Raw genomic sequence first — 19,242 nt, 5'->3', positions numbered from 1 at the left:
CTAAGCTTAGAGAAAGAACTGGCTATTGTGATTATTAGCGCCTTTATTACAACAACAAACTAATTTGTCCTAAATGAAAGAGAATGCCATTTGCTTTAAACAAATATGAGCAAAATCCCAAGGCATCGAGTAATTCAGGCTGTGTATCTCTCAGCTTTCACCCGCTCACCCTCTACACACACACACACACACACACACACACACACACACACACACACTTGGCAATGAAGGAAGCAGTACTCCACCACAGTTTCCTTTTCCTTTGGCGTATAAACTACTGGTGCTGCTACTGCACCCAGGCGTTCTAAATGGCACTATCTGGTAGCATTTCTGCTCCCCAGAGAACATGGACCTTGCTGAGACACCCAAGCGATAGAGAGACATCTCTTCACCAAAAGCATTGCTTTGCAGAGAGGTTGAATCCCAGCCACACTATCCCTGTCACACTGATGTCCTCTCAGCCTGGACTTCAGGAGAGCACTATGTATTACACAGAGACAGTGACTCAAAGTCTCCAAGTAGGAGCCCACCAGTTGACCATACTTGCCTCCTCCTTTTAGCTTGCTCAGGTGTGCCCTTGCCTTGTGATGCAGGTGGATTTCCCACTGGCCAGTCACGCTTCAGCCGCCCCTAATACGGTCCTTTGTCGCCAGATGCTGGAATTTCCTGCCTGCTGCTCCCACCACTGGGGAGATCAAACTCTCAGCTACTGAAAGGCAGGTGAAGGGAGGGTAGAAAACACGGAGTGGATTTCTGGATCATTGGTAGCAGATCTGACAGAAGAGCGGCAGCCAGGGTACAGGAGCCAAGGAGAAGCCTAAGACATGGACTGGAGTTGTGTAAAAATTGGTTTGTTTTGGATATACCTACTGCTCCTACACACTGGCGATACATGTAGCACAGCAGTGGGCGTGGCCCGATCACCTGCTTGCACGCATGCTTTGACACTTCAAGGGGATCTTTGAGGACCTGGGCTTTGTGGGAGAAACTCTGTTCTCAGTTCAGTTGTCACTTTTGTGGTCTAATCTCCCTGTAGGTGACCTTACAGTGGGGTTAGTAGGGAAGGGAGGCTCTGCTGACTCGGAGTAAAACACAGAAGCTGCACCGGGGGTTTGTTTCTGAATCAGGGGACATCCAGACACTGAAATAAGGAAGAAATTACAATATTTGGTGCTCTTGAGATTAGAGTGAGCTCTGGGTGCCCTCATTCTTAGAACAGGGTTTACTACCCACCCAATGACTATGGAAAGGCTGTTTCTGCCTCCCTCCCCATTTAGGAAGGGTTTGATCATTCCGTAGTTTCTGGAAGCCTCAGAATATTTCAGTATCCTATAAATCCAGGTAATGTTTTTTAATTTTATTTATTTTATCTTGAGGCAGAGTCTCACTATGTAGCTCCGGCTGTCCTGGAACTTTGTATGTAGACCAGACTGGCAGCAAATCACAGAGATCTGCCTGTCTCTGCTTCCCAACTGTTATACTGCTGGGATTAAAGATGCGTGCCACCACACCTGACCTTTGTTTTAATTTCTATTACGTGTGTGTGTGTGTAGGTGTGCATATGTGTGTATGTATGCATATGTGTGTATGTATGCATATATGTGTGTGTGTGGTACGGGGGCCGTGGCATGGAGGTCAAAGGACAACTCTCTAGAGTCTTTTCCCTCCTTCCACCATGTGGATCCTAGATCTTGAGGTCAGGTCGTTAGGCTTGGCAGCAAGTGCCTTTACCCCCTGAACTGTCTCCTAGCCAGAAGTCAGGTCTTTTTCTGCCATGTGCTGTTGCTTCTCAAAGAAAGGGAAGTAGGCAAGAAGAAGGACGTTTTAGCTATGGAGACTCATTCAGCAGACCTTTGCTTAGCTGTCTTCCTTAAAGGAAGGGCAGGACACAGTGTGGGCTCCATGGGAATCCTATAGTCACCTCCATGCGCGGCTGACGGGTTTAGGAGCCACACAGTGATACAGCTCAAATCAGATTCAAGTGCTCGAAACCCTCAGAATGAGAAGCAACTCAGCCTGAGCTCTCATGGCTGCTGAAACTCGTGCCATTGTAAAGACAACGCTCAGGCCAGGTATGGTATGCAGGGTATAACGCTTTGGAAGCAGTCAAACCTACAGGGACAGTGTCTCTCAGGGCACCAAGAGGAGCTGGCTACAAAGGTGTAAGGGAGACTTAGGAGGTGACTGAATTTATTTTACATATTGATCACAGTAGTGGCTGCCTGGATATATAGATTTTTCAAAATATAGAGTTGTATCGCAAAAGGTGATGTTTAAGCTTATAAATTTAAAAGCTGTGATAAAGCCTTATTAAAGATTAGATTAATCATGTGTTGGGGTTTTTTTTTTTTTTTTTTTTGACCCTCCAACCAGTTGTCCCTCTTCACCCATCACCTTAGGAAGTTTTGTGGACAATGTGATTACAGCTTGTTCACAAGAGGGAACCCATAGGCCTGAGCCTGGAAAGTCATGAGAACATGTGTGCTAGGACCAATGTCTAGCAGACTGCATGGCAATATACTAAGCCCATGTCTGCCTCAGTTTCCAGAGTGGTGAGAGGGGTTTCCGCGCAGGTGATAAGAAGGACCAGTAGCTGAGCTTTAGAGAGATGAAGAAGCAGACAAAGAAGGGCAGGGAGACGATTGCTGATGTGAGAAGAATAAACCAAACAGATGTGCCCTATGTGGTAGCTGAAAGGAACAGATCCCCAACATCTCTTATAAAGGTCTTTGAACAAAGATGTATTTGAAGTGACTTGACTGTCTCTGTGTAGGTATGTGCACTGTGAACAAAGACTTCAGAAGAGGATATCAGGTTCTCCAGAGCTAGAGTTACAGACAGCTAGGAACTGCCCAGAGTGTGTACAAAGGAACTGAACTCAGGACCTCTGTTAGAACAGTATGTGCTCTTAACCACCGAGCCATCGCTCCAGCCTGCCATGCCTCTCTTCATGTGAGTTTCCCTCAAGGTCCAAGATATTCAGGGTTGGCTCAGAGATTCCCTTCCCCTGGGTCCTCTCTACAGTTTCCCAGGGCCAGAGCTGGAGATGTGGGTTTGGGGATTGCCTAACCCAGGGCCACACCCAGTTTCCCGGGAGAGACAAGCTTTGTAGGGCCAGAGGTGAGTGGTCACTTGGATTTACGAGGAGAGGGCTTTCCCCGAGGCTCCAGGCAAACCCTTCAGAAGGTCGAGGATTAGAGTAGAGGAAGAGTGTCCATCAAGAACCTAAACAGATTTGGTGAATTTCCTAGGCTCTGGTGTTAGAGAAGAGTGAGGGGAAATGTCAAAGAGCCGTCTGTGTTTTCTGCAGCATCTCTCCTGTCCGTGGTGCCTGGGTCCCACGTCCAACCAGTCAGCCTTTCTTGAATGGGTGACTGAGTAGCACCCAGCTAGCTGCTCACACAGGGGCTGCCTCATTTGGCCCCTACAGCCAGCCCTGGGAGAGAGAGTGGTCCCCTTTCTTCCTGGGGCGTGCCTGATGCTCAGAGCAGGGGAACAACTGAGCCAGAGTGTCACAGCTGACAAACACAGCAGCCATTTCAGCAAGAATGCACAAAAGTAAACAAACCTCTTGGGTTTCTCTTGTCACTGGGAGAATTTTAATGGCAAACCTAAGCATTTTATATTTGGAAACACAGGAAAAATTGATTTCCTAACGGAATGGTGAAATTTTATGGTCAAACCAATAACGTTTAAGTGTTCCTCGGGGACATGAGTGGAGCTGTTTTGCATACAGCTTCTGTGACAATATGGCCTTCGATGATGGCACCAGACAGGGGGACAACAGACAGCGTGCCTGGATTGTCTCATCTCTAGGCTTATTTAAATGACTTCATACTTGCTGTAGAATATGTTTAATATTTCTGACTCTTAGTTTTTCTTCTCCCCCTTCTCTCTCTCTCTCTCTCTCTCTCTCTCTCTCCCTCCCTCTTCTCTCTCTCTCTCTCTCCCTCTCTCTCTCTCTCTCTCTCTCTCTCTCATTCTTTTGAGACAGTGGCTTATGTAGCCCACTGGCCTCCCATTTGCTATATACTAGAGGATAACCTTGAACTTTTTTTATATTTATTTATGTATTATGTATACAATATTCTGTGTGTGTGTGTGTGTGTGCATGAAGGCCAGAAGAGGGCACCAGACCCCATTACAGATGGTTGTGAGCCACCATGTGGTTGCTGGGAATTGAACTCAGGACCTTTGGAAGAGCAGACAATGCTCTTAACCACTGAGCCATCTCCCCAGCCCCAACCTTGAACTTTTGACCTTCCTGCCTGCCCTCTCGAGCGCTGGGTTTACAGGCATGCAATCACTGGGTGCTGTCTGTCTCACCTAGGGTTTCATGCCCACCAGGCAAGCACTTCATCAGCTGAGCTACAGCCTGGCTCAGTGCCGAAGATGAGGTGAATTAGACTCAGTACACGGTGATTTCCCATCGGATGATCTTCTCTTAAAAGTAGCTGACCCTTTATTAATAAAAAAAAGTCACAATACTCTAGTTTCTCCTTAGATTATATAAATTTTGGACCTTTTACAAAAAAAAAAAAATCCTCCCACTTAGTAATTACAATGCCAGTCAGTCTCCGCCCTCTTGCAAATCTCCTGTTATCATTTGAAGTTTTCAACTCTTTTTTTTCCTCCCTACGAAACCGATTTAACGGCATCATGTTGTTTCATCAATATCACCAGTCTACTGAAGGCTGATATTAAACTATTATCCTCCATAAGATTATGTTTGCATTTATACAACTCTAACCTTAGATCTGTGACCCGGGACAGAAACAGTTGGAGACAGTTCTGACTCAGTTCAAATCAGTAGTGATATTCTTTAAGTTTCTGAGGAATGAATGATGGAGAATCTGGCCTCATAATAAAAGGCAGATGTTTAACTTAGTAGCAATGCTAGCATGCGCAGCCATTAGCGTGGGAAGGCAGACATTACTACCTGCGCAGAAGAGGGCTGAGAGGTAGGCAAGCAGCTGCTCAGGCCTTTGATTTCACCAGCTGAATGAAAGATATAGAGACTTGAAATTCTCCTAATTTCAAGTTAGGAGAAGCCACACACTAATTTGTTAAATCGTGAAAATCAAAATAGGGAAAAATTTGTGAGTTTCAGAAAAGGTATCAAAAAGGCTAAAAGTTAAATCAATAAAAATCTAAAAAGCTTAGCAAACAGTTTCTCTCTGGGAATACAAGCCTCCAGAGGGAAATAAAGGGCTAATTAAAGGCATCGACAGGCAGATTTCTCTGCTTGCTTTGTAAGAAAGGTGATTAGCTGGGGAGCAGGCTAAAGCCGGCCCTCTGACCTCCCAATTTTTCTCTTGGGCCTCTTGACACCTAATTATAAGCTCAGTGTATGTATAGGCACAGTTAGTCTCGAGTCTTCCCAGAGCCTGGGAAGTGTCTTGTCTCTGCTGGAAGGTGTATCAGAGGTGCTGTGTCAATTGATCTGTTGCCCAGAATGAAGGTGTGAATCATAATTGGCAAGCTAGGACAGCAGGAGGCCAGAAAACTCTCACTGAGGTCTGCTGGGTTTCCCACACTCAGGTCTAAGAATGGCAGCTTCTTCTTAATGCCGGGTAGGCCAGGGCTCATGTTATTTTCCCTTTGTTGATTGTGAGCATTAGCGAGGAGACCCTGTGGGATTACCGCGGAGTAGCCTTTCCAGCCCTTTTGCCATCCGCTTGCACGGTGGGAGTCCTTTCCTTCTGGGACTTTCCCATGGGCTTTGCAGAGCCGCGCCGCTGTGTTAATTATATTTTCCTTTGGCTGGCAGAATACAAATCAGCTTAGTCATGCTTCTGCATCCTGCAGACACAATGCAGCTGAGAGGGAACTTGGGCTAAGTGCAGACACAAAGAAAAGGCTCCTGGTCCTGATGCCTCACCTTCCCCAGCGGATCTGCCTCATACGAGACAGAGCTACCATCTGCAGGGTTAAAATAAGAACCATAGTCTCACCAAAACAGCTTTCTCTGCGTGTGTCTTTTCACCCCCAGCCCACCCCCGGCCCACCCCCATCCTCCTCAAGTCCCTCCCAAATGGCTGCTGGGGTCCCCAGCAGAGGGCAGAGCCTTGCGTACCCTCTTCTGACATAGCACTTGCCACTTTCCTCCTCTGTGGAGATCTAGGCACTGGCAGTACTTGCCAGCCTGGCAAAGATGTGCTGGTCCCGGAGCTCCGTGCTAATGCTGAGAATCAGAGCCCAGACACACTCTGCTGGCACAACCAGCATTCTTGGCACAGTGCCCGGTTCTTGCGGAAGTTGTCTGCAGAAGTGCAGGCTCAGCAGTACGAACGGGCTCCTTAGGACGTGGGAGAGCCTTTCTCCCCAACTTTCCTGGGGTTCACCTATTTCACAAAAGCGCCCTCTGCAACCCTAGTCTTGCTAGGGGTAGTGTGCAGCGAATCCAGGTCTCATTTTCCCCAGTACTTAATCCTTGTGTGTGAGGTCATTTGAATACTAGTCACCATGCTGAGCTTAAAGCTTATGAATTTTTTTAATTAAAAATTTTACTTTATATGAATTGGTGTTTTGTCAGTTGTATGCCTGTATGAGGGTGTTGAGTCCCATGGTAGTGAAGTTGAAGACAGTTAGGAGTTGCCTTGGGGGTGCTGATAATTGAACATGGGTCCTCGGGAAGAGCAGCCAGTGTTTTTGACCACTAAGCCACCTCTGTTTTTTAATCTGGATACTCTGGTCTCCCTTGCACTTCTTCTTGAGAGAACCTGGGACCCCTCATGGACACAGATCATCTGACCTGGGATCTTCCTTGGCCCAACCATACCTGATCCTATGTTAGTCACAGCAGCACCAAACCAGAATTTCTGCTTAATAAGAACACTGGTAATGCTACACCATTCTTGTAGACCAGGCTGGCCTCGAACTTACAAAGATCCACCTGCCTCTGCCTCCCAAGTGCTGATATGAAAGGTGTGAGCCACCACCGCCCTACACCATTCTTTAGAGTGGGAATGTGCAGTGACTTCAGAAAGTTATGGAACCTCTACGATGGGACCCATTACTATAAAAAGTCCACACCTCCCAACAAACACTGGCTACGTTGTAGATGAAGACTGAGCAATCCCTTTTCATGGGTAGAGAAGACTGCTATTAGGGAATGTTCTAGAGCAGAAACCAGGCCTTACACACTATCTAGTCACAAGAACTAGATTCTTGGGCGGCAACTTTCCCCACTTGCAAAGTAAGGGGTGTAGATATCACAGGCTAGAAAATTAGGTAAGCATTTTTTTTCCCACAAGGCCCGAGGCTTAACTTCACTTCATGGTATCTCTTTAGGTTACAGGTAAATAGTTTTTGTTTATGCTGATATGTTTCCATCTGTGTCTATATAAATCACTTGCTCCCAATCTGCTGAACTCAGAGACACTGTTGATTTGAATTTCTGGAATGAAGTTTGGAATCCTTCCTGGTAAGAGATGCTCTTTATGAGGTAGAATAATATGGGATGTCTATATGTGTTCCTTTTATTGGTTAATAAATAAAGCTGTTTTGGCCAATGGCTCAGGAGAGGAAAGCCAGGCGGGGAAATTCAAACAGACATAGAGAGTAAAAGGAGGCGGAGTCAAGGAGATGCCATATAATAACTACCAAAGGAGAAAGATGCCGGAACCTTACAGGTGAGCCACAGTCTTGTGGCGATACATAAATTCATAGAAATGGGTTAATTTAAGATGTAAGAGTTAGTTACAAAGAATCCTAAGCTAATAGGCCAAACAGAGCTGTAATTAATATAGTTTCTGTATGATTATTCAGGTTTGGGCAGCCGGGAAACGAATGGTAGTCTCTGGTTACAGCAGTGTGTGTGAGGTGGTGTGAGTGAGGTGGTGTGTGAGATGGTATATGCTGGTATATAGTATGTGGGGTGGTATGCGAGGTGCAGTTTTGTGAGGTGGAATGCCGTGTAATGTGTGAGATGGAGTGGGTTACGATGTGTGAGATAGCGTGAGTTGGTGTGTGGTGGTTGTACTAGCATTTCTGACAGCCTTCTGACAGCGACAGCATGAGTTTGTCGCATGCACTTTGATCCAAGGTCTACTGGTAGAAGAAGGAACCAAAATGGTCTATAAAGTCCACCCAGTCTTACAGCCTCACCTGGGGAGTGAGCAACATAGCCTGAGTCTACACCATCGGAATCAGATATAAGTGGACCGGCATCGGTTGCTAAAGTACAACATCTGTGCTGCATATGTGCACACGTGCAAGACACACACACACACACACACACACACACACACACACCAAAGGAATACTGGTCTAGCAAAAAACCAAATAGTCTGCACAGGAATTAAGACTTGGATTGTGTTCAAACACTCATACTTCATTATTGCTTTGGCCTCTTTTGAGCTGATATAAAGAATTTGAAGCAAAGATCTATGTAATTCCTAAATTCTGACTTTCCTTGAGATTAGAATATGAACTCAAATACACGTCCTCTATCTTCATGTTGTCTGAAGATTTGGTGTCTGGATTTCAGCGGCCCTCTCTCCTACCACGCTATGTTCCAAACTAAGCACGACATACTGGCAGTTAGAAAGCCATACCAAGGGCTGGAGAGATGGCTCAGAGGTTAAGAGCATTGCCTGCTCTTCCAAAGGTCCTGAGTTCAATTCCCAGCAACCATATGGTGGCTCACAACCATCTCTAATGGGGTCTGGTGCCCTCTTCTGGCCTGCAGGCATACACACAGACAGGATATTGTATACATAATAAATAAATAAATATTAAAACAAAGAAAGCCATACCAAACACCTTGAGAAGCACAGACAAACGGTGGAGGAAACTGCATCTAATTGATGGACTGCCATAAAACCAAGAAAACACTAAAGAACGGTGTTAGGTCAGCTAGCATTCCCTAGTCTATCTGCTTAGCAAACTTTCCCCAGGCAGTGTCAAGTGCTGTGTACAGGATGAGTAAGGCAGACGCAGTCCACGCCTTATGGGGCTCAGTGAATGGTCTACCATTTTGCTGTGTGCTTCACTCTGCTTAATTTTCTCAATGATATCACCAGACAGGTTGATGATTGCTTCTCATTTTATGGATGCGGACACCCAGGAATATAAAATCAATAAGGGGCAGAGCAGGGATTTCAACCCAGGGCTACCTGACTCTTAGAAACATGCGATGTTCTTTCAACCATTTCCTTAGAACGTAAGAGGTTACAAGTGCAACTTTACAGAGGTGCCCTTACGAGGTTCTCTGATCTTGTTTTATATTTGATTTAAGCTTCAGTTCTTTTCTTCTAGTTATTTATAGTAAAACAATCTCAACAAATCCTCCGTTTCTTGTAATGAGCCCTAATGCACCTTTGGAACTGCATCAGCAGCCTGAGAGGTGGATCAATCGATGGCTGGGTTTAGCTCTAAATGGTCTGAGTAATGTCACATCTCCTCTGCTGGAGAACACATTTCAGTGTTGGACTGGCAATAACGTGTGAGGCTTTCCTTTTTTGTAGAGAGAAATAGTTTGTTTTAGTATGGAAAACTCAGCACTGTATTTTGCTTCTAGCTAAGCAGAAATTTAAATATAATACCATAAGTGGGCTTGGTAGGAACTAAAAGGCCTTGGTCACCATCAGAATTTTTATGAGATAGAGGCTTGATTCATTTCTCTAAGCATCCAGAAGGCCACATTCTGGGCAAGCAAATCACTCTCTTGTCTCTGAATAGCCTGTTCCAAATCATGCTCTTTTTGACCGTGAGCAAAGCCTCAATTACATCCTATTATCTGAAGAATGAAATATGAAGGCAGGGCACACAAAAACCAGCATTTTATGTCATGTAGCTATTATATATATGTATAGATATATACACACACATATATACACACACACATGTGCGTGCCTGTATCCACTTGTATTTAGCACTATGCTGTACTTAGTTATTCAGTTTAAAAATAATCATAAGAAATATGAATTTTACTCAGTTGAACCAAGTGTTTATATAATAGGTATGACAGTGTTAATTGTCAGTTTGACAGGGCCTAGAATCCCTGGGAGGGAGGGGAGCCCTTGGAGGATTATCTTGATTGTGTTTCTTGGGATGGGAAGACCCCATACTGTGGGTGGTATTATTCCCAGTACCACATGAGTAAACTGTAGAAGTGGAGGAAAGAGCAGAACTGTGACCCCCGAGCAGGTTCCCCCTCTTTTGAGTTCCTTTACCAGAGTATTTTATCACAGCAAATAGAAAAGAAACCGAGACAGCCCCCTCCTCTTTTAGTCTGTAATCATCAGCTAAACTACAGTCCTTTGTACACACACATTAAAATGTAAAGCCCTGGATTTGAGACAGTTCAGGAGGAGAGAACACGCCCACCTCCCACCCTCCCGTGCTGTCTCCTCCCCACACAGCACTGGGGTTATATAGGTGTCGGAGTGTGGCCATTCCAGGCTTTTATATGGGTGCTAGAGCTTTGAACTCAAGCCTTCATGCTCGTACAAGTGCTTTTACCCACAGATCCACTTCTCTGGTTCCTTGACCCGTCTGAAAATTCTCCCCCAGGTCTCGTTGGTGGCTGGTATGTCCTGGATTTCCAGCTCTTGATTCCTAGATCTATCTCTAAGTCCTTTCCCGTCGCCCTGTGGTCCCGGGACTCACTGCCTGCACCATTTCCCAGGTCTTCTCCAGCACAGCAGTAGAAGAGCATCCACTACTTGCCACCACGCCCTCAGTGGGTGCTCAGGTGCTAGTTACAGAAAGACTCATCCGCGGCTTTGCTTGAACCACCCAGAAACTTTCTTGAAGCCCCTTTCTTCCTTTTAGGCAAGTTCTTTAGCTTCTGATACTTCTCTAGAGTCTCCTTCCTCTCTTCCAATTCAGGTCATAGAGAAATGGAGTGTAACTTATAAAAATGACTAGCCAATAACACAGTCACTTTTCAGAAATAACAGAGAATCTAAAGGGTCACTTAGACTCTGTGGCCCTAGGGTCCATGATCAGAGTTCTGAGAACAATGGGTGGTCAAGGGTGATTCTAAATGCATTTGGAGAACTGGATCAAATTCATTTCCATTGGGTCGTTTTAGAGAAAGCAACTCAGAGCCAGGTGCCTAGCCCTGTGTGAGTCGTCATGATCTCTGTGTGTACCTCAACTCTGCTTTTGCTATCTGGTCCCTCCAAAATGATCCTCATGAGTCCATAGCTCAAGCCCTTCTAAATATGGAAGGATTGAATATACGATGGGCAGCAGACAGATGACAATGTTTCAAAAGAATGATTAGGACTTCATCAATCGGTACCAGGTTCCTTAAATGATGTCCCTGTTCTCAGCTTCACATGAACCGGAGAAAGTTCGGCATACTACCTAGACCAACAACACCGGATGCTGGGCTTCCATTTGGTCCTCTCTAGCTTCTCCATGTCAGCAACTTTCATGTGGCCCACCTGAGACTTCTCTCTCTCTATAGAGCCTGGCTTTCCCTGGTTTGGATTTCTGACTTGTGCTGCAGAAAGCTCTGATAGCCAGCTCTTGCTCTTTTCTCTTAGGTGGACTTGGTTTTGCTCCAGTCCTGTACTCAGTCCTAAGGATGTTGTTAGACTTGCTATTCTATCATAATATTCCGAGGCTCTGGGAGTGTCCTACAAAAGCAAAAGCAAAAGCAAAATATCTCAAACAGGCACTTCGTCCAACACGCGTGTAGACTGTATTTGAAATGAAGTCCCCAGGGGAAGTGGAGATGCGATGGATCTTGAGTTTTTAACGTTGCTGTGATTTGGATATGAGTCCATATGATACGGGCTTGGCCCCCAGGGTGGTACTATTGAGGGTTGGTAGAATCACTTATAGACGGGCTCTGTGGGAGGCTTTTAGGTCATTGGAAGTTGCTCTTAAAGGAGACTGTGCGACTTTAGTGTATTTTCTTTCTGTTTATTACCTGTCTATCAAGCAGGTGATTCCAGTCCATGTTCCTAGCCAGCGCCACATGCATACCCACCAGAGGCCCAAAGCAAGTGATCCACTGGATCTTGGACAAGAATCTCTAACTCTGAGCCAAAGCAAACCCTTTCCCTTTGTAAGTTAATTATTTTAGCTATTTAATTATGAGATGGAAACTGACCAACACACAGACTGTAGAAGTCCACAGTAATAAATACAAAATGTTCTACCCAGGTTAGATGCCAAATAAAAACAAACACAATAAGAGTCAAATTTAATGCCAGTTCCAAGAGATGCGTAAGCCCCTGTGGGGCTTAGACTAGTGGTAACCCCTGGGATCGAACATCCAGCCATTCAGTTGCAGCAGGCATCCTTTGTCTATGTTTGGAGGGCTGTGATTCGACAGTCTGCGGAACAACGAGGCAATTTATTGCAGGCATTTACTAAACAAGGCATGTTAAATATCGCTTTATAATTTTGTTCTCTAATTACATGGTGATAATAGGAACTAACTCAGTGAGGATGCTTGAAATGGAGCACGCCAAGAGGAGGCTACAGGCGCACAGTCGGCACAACTCGAGGAGAAATCCTCACGCTCTTAAGTGGAATTCTGAAGTGCTAAAATGCCTCTCAGTGGAAGCCTGTAGGTATCAGTCAATAGGCTGTCTCCTATTGGATAGCCGACTAAAACGAGGTAGAGAGTAAGCCTCATAAGGTGTCTGTGAGGACAGTCACATGCAGGCTAGCCCTGCTGCCTTCTGTAGCTATCCCGGGGTGCATGCAGCTCACAGATTAGACATACCTGCAAGGGCGAGTGTGAGATCTCGTTCTTTCTGTGCTAATATTTTCCTCACCGAACGCAAAGTAGAGGCGATTGGGTTACACCCAGCAAAGTTTGTGAAAGACACAATCCTCCCCACTCAGCACGAGGTGTTCCACCATCAGAAAGCCACATGGTCACATGGAACACCCGCCTCCTCAGAGCAAGGGGTTGTGGGGGTGGAAGGCCCCTGCTCTGCTTCCTAAGTGTGGATGGTAGGACTGTGGTCCACCTGCCTTCGTCAATACAGCGCTACCAGGTTCCCGATTCCACTGCTTTTGTAAATCTGCTTTTCTAAAAACTCACTTCCCTGTTTGTTTGTTTGTTTGTCTATCTATCTATTTATCTATCTATCTATCTATCTATCTATCTATCTATCTATCTATCTATCTATCTATCTATTTCAAGAAGAGACCAGATTAGGAATGCTGGTTAGTTTGGTACAGAGTCTTAGAAATTGAGGAATAAGAGGGCAGGGCAGGAAATAGAGAAAGAGAATTACATATGAACAAAGTGTCTGTTCTATCAGAGAACATGAAGACCACACATGATCAAAGCATCCAAACCTAGGATAGTCTGGAGTCCTAAGGACACTCTTTCAAAGCCTCTTGAGATGGGTCTAGTGACTGAGCTAGTGACTGAGCTGTGGGCATGACCAAATGGGCATAGAAAGGTGTGGTCAAAGAGGTAGACTGACTAAAAGCCATTCACCTGGTTACCTAGGAAACAGAATGCTAATGTATTTCCCCCTCAGTCAAGTTTTGATATATGAGGCTGTTTGGAGAATAAAGCAGAGGAATTCTTCAGCATGTGAACTCAGGACTTCATGAGGGACCACTGAGAATCTCCCTCCCCATAAAGTCATGTGAGGTGTGTCTTTATTCCCACACCTCCACGCTGGTCAAGAGAGAGATAATTTATGTTGGGATCTGGTTTAGAAAAAATAATTTAGGGTCCGGGCTGCCACCGGACCCCAACAAGTCGGAGGCCATAGTGATGAGGTGTGGTGATAACTTGTTTGTACAAATAAAGCTTGCCTAAAGATCAGAGGGTGGAGTTAGCCACTAGCTAACCATAGAGGTCTGGAGGTCTTGGCTGGGAGGTCTGGAGGTCTTGGCTGGAAGGAGGGGCCTGACTTAAGCAAGAGCCCTGCTGTGCTCCACGGAGCTATTTTGGATCCTTAAATGAGAGATAATTGAGGTCTGTTGACAGTTAATCATGTTTGACAAATTTGACCCTGGTGATAAGCTGTGTTGAATAATCATCTCTAAGAAGGATGAGGGAGAGCTGGCGGGCTGACCAACTCGGCTGCCACCCAGGCCCAGAAGCAGGGCTATGAGTTGGCTCACCCTAACTTCCACACCATCTATGATCTGCTGGAACACGTGAAGGGGCATAGCCTGCAGATCCAAAGTTGCAGGATTTCCATGACTCAGGGCAACAGCAGGATGTCCAAGAGAGTACCAGTGAGGGCCAAGCAGAAGTCAGAGGCCGCGAACCAAACCAAATGCTCACTGCAGTGAACACTTGCAAGTAAAGATGTATGGACTAGAGGGTACACTGTGTGACTCACTGTGTCACACACACTGCAGCTTCGAGTTTTCTTTTTCCTTTACTTTTAAATTTTCTTTTGTTTTCTTTTTTGACGGGGGGGGGAGGTTGCAGGGGCAAATAGCAGAGGTGAAGGGATGGCGGATGAACTGGATTGGGATGCATGTTGTGAAATTCACAAAGAATGAATAAAAAGGTTTTTTTTTTTTTTTAAAATCTCCACTCTTCTCCCTTGCTACATCTCCCTTCCATCAGCGTCTACACACTGCAGTCCCGTCTTCCTGAAGGCTCTTCTGAACAAATATGATCAGGGTCTTACTTGGCTGCCATTAAAGAAGCATCCTCCTGCACCAGACGGGAAGTAATACAGAGACCTACAAAGGAACAGCGCACAGGAGTGAGAGACCCTGGAATAATCAGCTCTAAGCGGAATGTCTCCATCAAACCCTTGCTCTCAGGGCTCAGGGAGCGATATGGAAGAGGTGGCCAAAGATTGTAAGAGCCAGTGGGGATGGATGACCAAGGGAGCAAGGCTGACGCACAGATGAACTCACAGGGCCTACACAGCATGCACAGGGCCTACACAGCATGCACAGGGCCTACACAGCATGCACAGGGCCTACACAGCATGCACAGGGCCTACACAGGTCCAAACGCAGATGGGGTCCCAGCACTGAGTGGGGGAAGCAACCATGAGCCCCATCACTAACCCAGAGGCTACCTGCAGTTGTCAACTGCTCACAAAGGAAAAATTAGTTCTCTCCACTGTAGTCTCACCGGGTGCACAATCACATTTAAGGGCAAGCCCTGTACCCAGAAATAGAGGCCAACGCAAAACAAACTCAATCGTATGTTTTATACCATGTTTTGTTAGGGCATTTTTTTCTTTAGGGATCTTTTGGTTATATATTACAGTTTCAAGTTTTTTGTTTGAATGGGTTCTGTGCATGTATGTGTGTATGTCTCTTTCTCGGTGTTTATCATGCTTTTTCCTTCCTTTAAAAAAACTTTTAAAATTCTGGTTTGTTGTGTTTTTATTTGCTGTTCTCTAAAGAGAGAGGACAAAGCTAATATGGGTGGGGGAGGCTCTGGGAGGAGACCAAGGAGGGGGAGCTATGATTAGAATAGATATGTTTTGTTTTGTTTTTTTTTCAAGACAGGGTTTCTCTGTAGCTTTGGAGCCTGTCCTGGAACTCGCTCTTGTTGATCAGGCTGGCTTCGAACCCACAGAAATCAGCCTACCTCTGCCTCCCGAGTGCTGGGTTTAAAGGCGTGTGCCACCACCCAGTGATTAGAATATATTTTATGAAAAAAAAATCTATTTTCAGTAAAAAATTGTTGTATTAGGTATTTAGTCCCAGGAAGGAGAAAAGATGGCTGCTCCATGCCTTTGGTTAATTCGCTGCTCTCCCTCCCTGGCTCCATGTGTAGCCGCACTGGCTCCCTAGAGCTGTTTCTCACTGTGTATTGTGACTTTCTCTGGAAAGACATGAGCAGACATCTGCTACCCCAGACGGGCCGCTGATGACAGACCAGAGAATGGCCTCTGCCCGGGACTAGCTTGGTGAGTCTTATTGGAGCTTATGAGTTTATTGGGGTTACTTACAGGACGCAGGCAAAAGGTTATTTGCAAGGTAGTTGGTCATGGGGGAGCACTCACAAAAGCTACTTCCCTGACGCTCCCTGTACAACCTGCAGGGGCATCCCTGCCGCAGCAATTTGTTATTGCTTCTTTGACCTTGGGGAAAGGTCTTGTGAATCTGGCAACTTTATGAACTACTACGTAAGTTCTTTAGCTTTTTGTGTCTTAGACACCTCCCTGCTCCTTCCAGGAGGGAATGTTCTAGCTGAGAGGAAACTGCTTCATGACAGACTACCTGAAAGCTGCTTTAGGTTCTCTGGTCGGATGCCCTTTGTTAGAACTTTCTCTTTACTGGGCTACGATATAAACCGCTGATCCACCAGGCTTCCTGGGTGCCGGTGCATGGCCTACCTCGATGGCCAACAAACTGCTGATCCACCAGGCTTCCTGGGTGCCGGTGCATGGCCTACCTCGATGGCCAACAAACCGCTGATCCACCAGGCTTCCTGGGTGCCGGTGCATGTCCTACCTCGATGGCCAATAAATTGCTGATCCACCAGGTTTCCTGGGTGCCAATGCATGGCCTACCTCGATGGCCAATCCACAGGTTACAGTACAATCAGAGGCAGCACTTTAAGAGGAAGCTGCACAGACTTCTCACTTCCTAGCAGATGCTGAATTGGCCTTTGCACACGTCTCTCTCTGGTTATACATGCTTGAGTGACAGTGCACTAGATCTGTCTTTGTTGGTGGACCCTAACAAGCACAGGTGTGGTAGATGGGAGGAGCTAAGTAATAATTTGCTCCATCTCAATTCTCCACTCTGGATCTAACACTGCCACTGCCCATGGTCCAGAGCCAAATGAAAGAAGAAAACAGGCAATACATATATCCAGAGAAAATAGAGCTTGCCCATCATGCAAGGTCTGACTCGCCATGCCCCCTGCCCCAAGCCTGACCATCAATGATTCATTTCAGGTATAAACTTCTCTTCAGTCCTGGGAGGGCCATGCAACCATCGGTACCTAAAATGCAGCTACACTGGGTAGGGAAGCTTTGAGACCGCAGCTGAGGAACACAGGTAAAGCAGTCGTCACCTCTGGATGAAAGCATGCACACTCAAACACACACCACAAAAGCACGACATTCACGAGGCTTTATGTTTGACTCGTGCTGCTGGGGTGAGACCCAGGGTCTCACATGTGCTAGGCAAAAGCACGGCCCCTGGGTTGCATCTGCAGCCTTTACTGATGTTGCTGATGAGAGAGTGAACATTGGAGACACCACAACCCTAAAGGGTTCTGATGATATTACTATTTTGCATTGGAAAAATTGCAGCCATTTTCCTTTTCATGATAAGGACACAAGTAAGGGCTGTAATCTATTCTGACACAAGAATCATTCAAGTCTTGATGAAAATGAAGAAAATACAGGGCAAGTGTCCCATGCATTGTTGCTATGTAGTATATTATTAAATACAAAGTCAATTTAATCAATATGCTTTTTATCTATATTAATAGCCACTTTATCAGTGTTTACACTCATTGACAAATGCCCTACATTGATAAATACTATCTAAGACCATAAATTCTTGAAGGATAGCTTATAATGTGATCGAAAGCTCCAGCCTGTTGAGAATTGGTTAAGATAAACCCTTCTAAAGAAGTCTTACAGTGAACTCCTTTCTCAGTATCCTGGTTACTACAGAAAGTGTATATCAACCTGGGAAAGCTGAGTGAATAGAGGAGGAGTTCTATTTTTTTGATTTCCCCCACCCTCTGACTATTATTCTGGTCCAGGGAAAGAGGGCAATGCATTTCTTCTCTTTTGCTCTCTCATGATAAATCCCTCATCATATGGAGCTTCAAACTCAAGGGTGGGATGTCGGATGTAGAATCTGGATGAGTTTTTAAATCTTAATGGGAAGAGAATAGATAATTACCCATTCAGACCACGAAGCTAATCTGCAAACCTTAACTGTATTCCTGCGATCTACAAGCCATACCATCTGCCTTGCTAAAATCAAGCCTAGTTTGAACGATTTGGGGGAAGCGGGGCCATGGGGAGCGGTAAGTGTCCAGGCACTTAGGATGAGTAGTCAGACTGATTCGGGGAGGCTCTATACCCTTCAGAGCCTCTGAACAACTGGGCTCACGTCTTATCTGCTTTCTGTTTCACAGCTGTCTCCAGACAGTACCTCTCCCCTCGTGTTCTGCTGATCCCTAGATTAGCAGGAAAAGGGAAATCACAGGAGCCCGCAGATGGATTGTGTTCATTAGCACCATCCTCACACCGAAGGGTGTGAACACTCACACTGCTAATGAACGGAGAACTGGGAAGGCTAAGTAAGCCATCAGCGTGTGACAGAAGGGATGAACCTCTGCAGTGACAGCTTGCCGAGTGTGGAGTAGGACCTGACTCGTCACCAGGAAACTCGGCTGACCCAGGTCCCACAGATGACTGACTCTCAGGGAAGGGCCATCCCGGCCGCCTTCCCAAGGACAGATTCCTGAAGTAGAAGGTCTCATTAACTAAAACACAGCCCCTCCCCCACCAGGGAAACATTCCTGACATCACTGAAGATGAGTTTAGAAATGCACTTAAGGAGGCCGATGCTTTATTTACTGTTAGAGCAAAATTGCACGGTCCGTTCTGGGGACTTGAAGTCCCAAGTGGGCTCTGGTGTTGCTGTAACAGGAGGAGCAGTGGCAGGACTGCGCTTTACGTCTCGAAGACTTATTCTTCTTTTCCACAGACCCATCATTAGGAGACCCACACCATGCTGTTACGATCTCTGCTTTTTCTCTCTGGTGCAGAGAGGGCATCAGCTATCATTTGATTTTCCGGGGATCAATGGAGCCCTTTAATGACCCTGTTGTGGCTTCAGAAAAAATGCCGGGCTGCCAAATGGGGCAGAACAATTCCAGATAAATGGGTTTCTCCATTATAAAGCAAACATAATCTCGTTAAGCACCCTAACCTCAGGCATCCATTTGGATAGAGAGAGCTGTCCTTAATTTTTGTTTATTTGAGAACTGTCTTTTCTTGATGAAGTTTTAATAACACATCCATCGGAGTCTTCAAAGCTATTTAGGCTCTTTGTTCCCTTGCAAAAATAAAATTAATCTCACAAGTAGTTTCTGGTTTATCTGCTCTCTTGTTGACTAGCACGATATTGCCCGGTCTTTGAGAGTCAGTGTTCCTGCGGCTAACAGCTCTCCTGCCACAGTCTTTTGTTTGTGTTGGACTCTGTTGGGTCTTAGAAAGCAGACAATGGTTTTCTTTAGAATGTCCCATAAAACCAGCATAATAGGCCCTGTGTGGGCATTGTCTGCCCCTACTTAGTTTTCTGCTTCTGAAATCCCCGCATCCCTGTTAAAGACACCCACACTGAATT

General features: G+C 45.7%; 1 protein-coding gene across 2 annotated transcripts in view; it reads right to left on the bottom strand.

Moving 5' to 3' along the window:
* The window catches only part of Cntnap2 (contactin associated protein 2), a 2,060,022-nt gene that overhangs the window by 57,386 nt on the left and 1,983,394 nt on the right, over window positions 1-19,242 (bottom strand). Inside the window, exon 1 of one of the 2 annotated variants that reach the window (XM_085683655.2) lies at window positions 548-728. The exons of the other annotated variant lie outside the window; for it this stretch is intronic. The gene's annotated coding sequence lies outside the window, so the exon portion shown is untranslated. Of the gene's footprint in view, window positions 1-547; window positions 729-19,242 lie in introns of those variants that run through there. 2 annotated transcript variants of the gene reach the window in all.

This window comes from Myodes glareolus, chromosome 25, assembly GCF_982192425.1.
Source record: "Myodes glareolus chromosome 25, mMyoGla1.1, whole genome shotgun sequence".
In the NCBI taxonomy this organism is placed as follows: Eukaryota; Metazoa; Chordata; class Mammalia; order Rodentia; family Cricetidae; genus Myodes; species Myodes glareolus.
The sequence above is the reverse complement of the archived record's forward strand: the minus strand, read 5'-3'. Positions and strand labels throughout refer to the sequence as shown.